This window comes from Crocuta crocuta, unplaced genomic scaffold, assembly GCF_008692635.1.
Source record: "Crocuta crocuta isolate KB4526 unplaced genomic scaffold, BGI_CrCroc_1.0 scaffold28, whole genome shotgun sequence".
Lineage (NCBI taxonomy): Eukaryota > Metazoa > Chordata > Mammalia > Carnivora > Hyaenidae > Crocuta > Crocuta crocuta.
Window position 1 is genome coordinate 2,201,783 of NW_027533256.1, and position 7,703 is coordinate 2,209,485.

The 7,703-nt window shown below is 58.6% G+C and overlaps 1 protein-coding gene and 1 long non-coding RNA gene across 7 annotated transcripts in view; one reads left to right on the forward strand and one right to left on the reverse strand.

The window, feature by feature from the left end:
• Positions 1–7,703, forward strand: part of ZMIZ1 (zinc finger MIZ-type containing 1) — a 202,167-nt gene that overhangs the window by 118,441 nt on the left and 76,023 nt on the right. The window lies entirely within an intron of this gene.
• Positions 6,165–7,703, reverse strand: part of LOC144216946 (uncharacterized) — a 10,616-nt gene continuing 9,077 nt past the window's right edge. Inside the window, exons 2-3 of the long non-coding RNA XR_013330806.1 lie at positions 6,712–6,844; positions 6,165–6,224 (exon numbers count right to left, since the gene is read on the reverse strand). This is a non-coding gene — a long non-coding RNA (uncharacterized LOC144216946). The remainder of the gene's footprint in view (positions 6,225–6,711; positions 6,845–7,703) is intronic.

Sequence of the window (7,703 nt, forward strand, 5' to 3'; positions counted from 1 at the left end):
CCCGAGGCTCCGTGGCCACGCCGGGCCCGCTGCAGCCCCACCCCTGGGTGCAGCCCAGGGGCTTCGTGGCCTCAGGTGTGTGCGCAGCCGCCACACTGGCCACAGCCGGGCACGCCCAGGGCCAGGCTGCCGCAGTTCTAGAACGCCCTGTCCGTGGCTCCACAGCCAGCCCTCCTCCCTGACTCCCATTGTGTCGGCCCTGCTCAGGCGGTTTTCTGCCTCCCAGTCGCTCCCTCCCCTTTCTTTCTGAGGGTCTCGGATGGCCTGTGTCTGCGTCTACCTCCTTCCCTTCCCTGGTGCCCCTCAGACTTTCTCCCTGTGCCATGCGTACGTCTGTGTGCGTCTGGTGGGGGGAGTACGTGTCTGTGGGTCCGCGTGTGGTGGTGAGTGTGTGTGTGTGTGTGTGCGTGGTGGCGAGCGTGGGGGGGTCTGTGGGGCACACGTCTGTGTGCGCGTGCGCGCGTGCGAGTCGGGGGGCCGGGTGCACGTCTGCGGCGTCNGAGAGGGAGACAGAGACGGAGCGGGAGCGCAGAGCCGACACTGCAGCAAACCGCCAAGTCAGGCGTCTCCACGTGGGCCCCTCAGCCTCCCAGCCCCCAGCTCTTTGTTCTGGTGCAGCCTTTAGCCTGTGCGCTCGCACGCCGGGGCACGCGCACGCGGGCACGACGGCCGGGAGCCTCCACGAGGGGAAGGTCCTGGGGGGGGGGGAGCCGCCCCTCCTCTGCGCCCTCCGGAAGGTCACCTGCTTCATGCCTCCCCTCGGGCCCCCAGGAGAGGCCGCAGCGCCCACCCCCACCCCCCCGCCACCGCGTGCCAGCCCTCAGCGACTTGGCAGGCGGCGCGGAAATGTCAGCGGCACCGGGCGGCACCGGGCGGGCCCACGCCTGCTGGCTGTGTAGGCACCCAGCAGCAGGCGGTCACTGTGTCTCAAGGTCCCCGAGAGCCCTCTGCGTGCTGTCCCGGCCCGAGTGACCATGTGTCCCCTCTGCTGACCCCAGAACCCAAGGGAAGGGGGGATCCAGGGCCCAGAGAATGGAGGGGGACCTGCCCCCTGTCTGGGCAAGGCAGGGCGGAGCGCACATGAGAGCCTGGGGTGCCCGCTGCCTGTCCTCTCGCCCCTCCTGTCCCCGCAGAGGGTCAGTGATGGCTCCGGGCTCCTGTCTGGAGGCTGAGAGGCTCGGGGCTGCTGGCAGGGGGGAACCCTCCAGAGAAGAGCAGGTATGGGAGATGCCAGGGCGACCCGGAGACCAGGCTTTGGAGAAGTCCGGGAGGCTTTGGAGAAGGGACCGGAGAACTCAGGAGAGGGCTGGAAGAGCCGCCCCTGACAACTCCAAGGGAGAGGCCAGCCTTCCTTAGGGACAGCGGAGGCCGGTTGTCAATCACCCACCTGTGGGCTGGACGTGGCCCGCAGACTTCTGAGCTGTGACGTTCGGTGGTTTCAAAAATGCATATTAGTTGCCAGCATTTGGTCTTTGGGAGATTATACTGTTGAGTCAAATGTCTATCTTCCTTTGAACGGGAACCTTGGACCCACGGCCCGCGACAGACTGGGTGGTGGCTGGCCCCTCAGATGGGTACTGTGCTTCCCCGTCGTCTTGTGCCCCAAGTATTTCCCGAATTTGGAAGCCAGCCAGGCCCTGCGGACCTGTGTGTGTGTCTGACCTCTGTTTAAAGCACACCCTCACCACAGCCTGAACACGGGTCCTGGGGTGGAGGAGACCCAAGCAGAGTGGGTGTGGACCAGCACCCACTTGGCCCCGCTTCTCTGATGCTCTGACAGCCCTCAGAGGAGACATTTGTGGGAAGGGGACTGAGACAAGCCCCCTGGAAGGTGAAGAATCAAGAGGATCTGCAGCCTATGGTCCACGCAGGGGGCACTCAGGAGAGGCTCAGTCCTCTGGCGCTCTCACTCCCAAGAGACCTTCCGTAGAGACTTGTCTAGCAGTCCTGGGGCTGAGACACAGATCCCGACCCGGGGGGGCCCAGCCATGGCGCGTCGTACCCCCATCACAGGGTTGGGATGGGACAGAGGTCCAAGGCCAGCCAGGTCATTTCCCCACTTGTACCCAGGACTTGTAAGCAGAAGAAGGAGGCTCGTAAACTATTTCCCTCTGTCTTTGAAAACAATCCTTCTTGCTCCCACCTGGCTGAACGGGGGCTCTCCGACCTCCCTGGTGGTGGGGACGTTCCTGGTCTCTCTTAGACGCTCTGCTTCTGTCTCTACCTCCACGCCTCCCCCAGGACCTCTCTGGGCCCCCCTCTGCCGCTGCCCACTCCGGAGCACGCAGCCACCTTCCCATCACCGTCACCGGGGAGGACAAATGGCCTCATTCAGGGACACCCTGCCAGATCTGTCTCTCTAAGACAAAGCTGTGCGCAGCTCTGCGTGAAAAATGGCTCACGGCCGCCCAGTGAGCGGGCGGGATCGGTGGGTGCAAATTGCAGGGGATTTGTTAACGCTTGCCAGCTTCCCCAGAAACAGCAGGGCAGGCGGGCCCTTGCCCTTGAAATGCCAGGCTGCCGGGCTGGGCGCCTTGTCAAGGCTGGGGACAGACTTCCTCCTGGACACCAGCCCCCACCCCCACATCTGAGCTCAGCAGAGCTGGGCGGTGGGGGAGGGATTTGGCTTCCTTCCTCCTGCACTCCAGGGCAAGTCCCGCTCAGGAAAGGGCTCTGGATTTCATCACCGGCCCCTGGGAACCGACTCATGGTCAGCCCTGTTTAGTGGATGAAACCTGTTCACAAGGCTTGCTCACCTCCTGCTGATTCACTGCTGTAGGAGAGGCCACTGGGGCGCTTATCGGCGTGCCCATTTTATAGAGGAGGAAACGAAGGCTCTGGCGGGAGAAACAGACCCAGGCCGCATGACTAGTGGCGCTGGAGGCAGGGCTTGGGCCTCCACGTGGTCAGGTCTGGAGCACAGGGAGCCCTCCCCCTTCTGAGTGACCCTGAGGGAGCAGGTGGGGTAGGTCGTCCTGGGCCAGCGGCCCCTGGCTCTCCTCCCCTCCCCCAGCTCCCTGAGGTCTGAGGCCTGGGATCGGGTGGCCTCACTCTGCTCTTGGAGAAAAAGAACAGTGGGGAGGAGCCCACGTGACAGGGTTTGTGGACACAGCGTTCCCAGGCTAAGGAATGGGGGGGGAGGGGTAGCTGTGATGGTATCCCTGGGGTGTTCGGAGTGAACAGTGAGGAGCAGGGCAGTGCCATGGAAGAATGGGGGTGGGGGGCAGATTTGGAAGTAGCTCCAATGCCTTGGAAACGAGATCTGGGTATTTCGATGGCCACTCCACAGTCATTAAAAACCAGGTCTCCCCCAAGAATTACTATGTGGAAATGCTTGCGATATAATATTAATTTTTAGAAGGGTAACCAAAAATGGTTAAGTTCATTGTGACCTCAACCAGGTGCACAGGAAACAGAAAAGAATATACCAAAATGTCAACGTATACATAATGGATCTATCTGGAGGGGTGGGGAGGGGCGGGTGACACTCGATTTCCCACATTTCCTGCGGGGAGCACAGATTCTGTCTCGAAGCAGAAGCAGCAGTGGACATTGTTGGTTCCTTCGGCGTTTGGCTGGCGTTGGCAGGGGTGGAGCAAGATGAGAGTGCCCTTGTCTCCAGGCTGGCTCAGCAGTTTTCCCAGCGCAGCCCTCTCTGGTTCCCCGGGAGCCCCGGGGGGCAGGCCTCTGCTTGTCGGGAGGCCATTCTTCCTGTCTCCCTCTCTTCTGCGGGATTAGCTCATTGCTGGCTCCCCCACAGAGCCCGGGTGTGCAAGGACACAGCTGCTTGAGGCCCAGCTGGCGTGGGTCTGCTTAACAGGCCTGTCCAGAATGAGAGGGGGGCAGAAGGCTGAGGGCATCAACCTATGCAGGGGAGGGGGAAGGTGCATTGGGGGCCAGGACCCTGACAGGCAGAGTACAGAGCCCTCTCAGGAGGGGGCACTGCTTCTCCTACCTGGACCCTCACAGCCCCAGTCCAGGGCCCCAGCTGGGACCTGCACACGCTCAGGCCGCATGACTGGGGTGGAGGTCCGTGAGGGGAGGGGGGGGATTGATGGGGCCTCCTCCAAGGGGAAGGCGAGGCTGCCGGAGGCTCCTCAACCAGATGATGTGTGTCTGAGTTTGGGTTCTCCCTGATGCAAAGTGCAAATCGAACACTGTGGCTCAAGAGGTTTATTGAAGCAGATCCCTGAAAACAGCGGTGGAGAAGCAGGGAAGGACAGGGAAGGGAAGGAGTTCAATGACAAGGTGTCATTAAGCACAGTACCTGCTATGACCCCCTACCAGGGAGCTCTGGGAGACAGGAGAATGCGCCCCTCAGCCTGAGAGGCAAGGATGAGGAAGTATTTACTCTGTGGTTGGCGGCCATTATTGGGGGAGGGCTGCATGGGGTCAGGGTCAGGGTACACGCACTCGCCTTGGCCATGGTATCTGTAAGGGTCAGGGGTGTGTGATGAGGCACCCGCGGGGCCAGAGCAGGGCGCTTTCCCTATTTCCCTCATTTGCACCCCATCCCCGGGTCCCTGCTGTATTCCAGCCCTGCTCCTAAAGCGATTATATTCTTTGTATTGATACCCACTGATTTTAACTTCAAGTTAGAGATTGCAAGAGGCAACTTTATATCTTATATGCTGCCGCACCGCGCAGACTAGTCTTCCTTGCCCCATTTAGAAGCTCACTGTCAGCATCAGGAGGATAGAGCCGATGTCCTGTGTCTGTGTGGAGCCCCAGGTGCCTTGTCCAGGGCTCCAGCCTGGGCCAGCTCTCTGCCGGTTAAAAAGAGAAGTGGGGATTTAGGAAATTGGAAGTCCCCTCCTTGAAATAGCAACACCCCAAACGTGGGAAGAGATCTGACGTGGCAGGTGGTTTTCTCGTCGGGTCCCGTGACCACCTAAGGCCTCTCAGGGGCCCCTTGGCCCTAGTCCACACCTGAGGGTGCTCCTGTCGAAGAGGAATAGTCCTACTGCCCAAGGCCACGGGGGCGCCTGGGTGCCACCTCCTACCGCTGGGCCCCTCCCAATCCGTTTCCTCCGTACTCCAAAGCGTTCACTCCTTTTCTCTGCCGCTGTGACTCCAGGGTGAATGATGGAATCGTGGGTGTGAGAATACCTCTCAAAAGAAAAAAAAAATACTAAACTGGAATTTTCAGGGCAAGGAATGATCCTCGGCGTGTCCAGGCCCACTCTGTGCCAAGCACGGAGGCTACAAACGTATATAAATGCACCACACACAGCCTCTGCTCTCGAGATTTGAAATAAATGAATGCTCCCATTCTGTGGGTGAGAAATGATAGTAATCCTACCCACAAACGCAGCCCTTTACACAGCCTCCCTTGTCTGGCCCTGTGAGATCCCCAGGGCGGGCTTATCCCCACTGAAAGAGGAGGGGACTGCAGCTCTGAGGGGTGGAGGGGTGGCCTCTGCAGGAGTAGAAGTGGGACGGATGCTCTGGCCGGCCCATCCCGGCTTCTCTGCATGTGTCCCCTGTGGAGTGGGCACAGCCTCTTGGGAGATGCAGGGGCACAATTCCCGCCTTCCAGGCACCCAGGCTGTCCCCCTGCAGCCACAGTGCCGCCCCAGCCCAAAGGCACATTCACAAAACAACCCCCGCTGCCCCGGGGTGCCCCGAGGATGCCATGGCTGCCCGAGGAGTTAATAAAGCCATCGGCAGCAATTAATTCTGCAGAGGAAAGAGCCAGGTAAGAGGATTAAGGAAGCCAGAGCTTTGGTTTTAGGACGGAGCTTAGCATTCCCGCTAACAGAGGAGGGATTTCAAGGGATCCGCGGGCGCGAGAGTGAAACGGAGCAGGAGCTCGGCGGAAAGCAGGTGAGGCGGTGATGGTGGTCGTGGGCCTTCTGAAGCCAGCTTTGCCAGCCACAGCCTTATAAATACTTTCCGGGTTAGACAGACGGACCGGTGGGAATTAACGATGGTGTCAGTGGCGGGACCGTCCGTCTTGCCTGTTTAGATTTACAGGATTGTCTGTATTGGCCAAGCCAATCTGATTTATTGCCCCTTTCAGTCACGCTGGTTCCCACCGTGTGGTCAGCATCTTCCTGGTGCTGGAGCACTCACTGTGTGTGGCAGCCACGGACCCACTTACCCCACACGATGATCCCAGACCCTTACCTACCCATTTTCCAGATGAGGAAACCGGGGCTGGGCCAGAATTGTGGGTCAAGCAAGAATATCTGACTCCGAAGCCACGGGCTGCCCCACGCTCTCTATGAACAGGTTGAAATGAAGTCACGTCAAGATCACCTGAATTGCTTGCAGGGGGAGGTACTAAGTGTTTGACAATGATCTGTCCTTGTTGGTAGGTCAAACAGCCTCCTGTCTTTGAGCTCTTTCAATACTCAAGAGTCCCATGGATGGTGAGTGGCAGAGAGCCTTGCGCATAGTAAGCATTCCATACCTGTTTGCTGTTATAATCGAAATGCCCCAATTTCAAATATTTTTCCCAGAAACCATTCAGGCATTAAGTGAGTGACCTTATGTGCAGTGCTCAGAACAGGACCTGGTATGTAGGAAGTGTTGTATGCATGTTAGCAATTTATGCCAACATGGTGGCATTCAGACCGTCTTAGAATGCCTCTTGTACCTGGAAGTAATACAAAAGCCTGTGCCCCTCCCTGTGTTGTGATTTGGGGTCTGGGAAATACAGAACCTGTATGTGTAGAGAGGGCCAAGGTAAATGCAAACCGTACCCACCTCCAAGGGGGTAAGAGATGAGTAGGGTGACAGCTCCTTCCTGAGGCTCCAGGAGAGGTTCACGTGGGGTCAAGGGCACATCTTCCTTCCCCCAAGAAGAGGAGGCTGAACCCCAGAGGGGAAGGCAGGCTGCCTGTAGGAATGGAGGGTAAAGAGCTGGCTGAGGGAGGCCGGGCAGGGCCAGCAGAGCCTGGTCTGTGCCTTGGGCTGGGGAAGTTTGAGATCCTCTTTTTACCCCCAGCAACCCCTCCCAAAATTCTCTCAAGAGAGAAAGTAACCTTTAGAGTATTGTTTATTGAGGTTCTGCTTCATGCCAGCCACTGTGCTGGGTATTTTATGAATATCAGCCCTGATCCTCACGAGGGGCCAACCCATTTTATAGACTGGAACCCTGAGGCACAAAGAGAGGTATCCACTTGCCCAAAGTCACTGAAATCTTTTCTAACAAAGCAAGGGACAGTTCAATAGATGGCTCTAAGTGGATGGATGTTTGATGAGTTGAGATTGAAGGGACGAAGGAAAGAAGAGAGAGAAGGAGAGAGGAAGGGTGTGGACCGGGGCCTGCCCCTTCTACCTCTCCCTGGTCATGTCTTTTCTCTCTGGGATCAGGTTCTTTGTGAGCGACCCCCTTGGCTGGTCCCCAGGGCCCATCTGGCAAGCAACCTCAGAGAGGAATTTCTTGGCCAACAGACCCTGCCCTCCTGCCCCTCATCGGCTGGCCCGGTCAGCATGCACAGCAGAGCTAGGGCTCAGGAGAGGCGAGGCCTTAAAAACTGTAGGTCTTGGCCCGTAGGCCCCTGGTTCTGCTTGCCTCCACATTCTCAGCCACCCTCAAGTCAGACCCAACCAAGCTTCTGGGATAAGACAGATCTCAGGACGTGCAGAGCCAGAACCTGGACACCGGAGTAGGGACAGCATTGGGCAGGGGTCTAAGCTTCTAGGCATCAGGATCAGGCTGACCTAGGCCTCAGCCCAGCCCCATCTCTCCCATG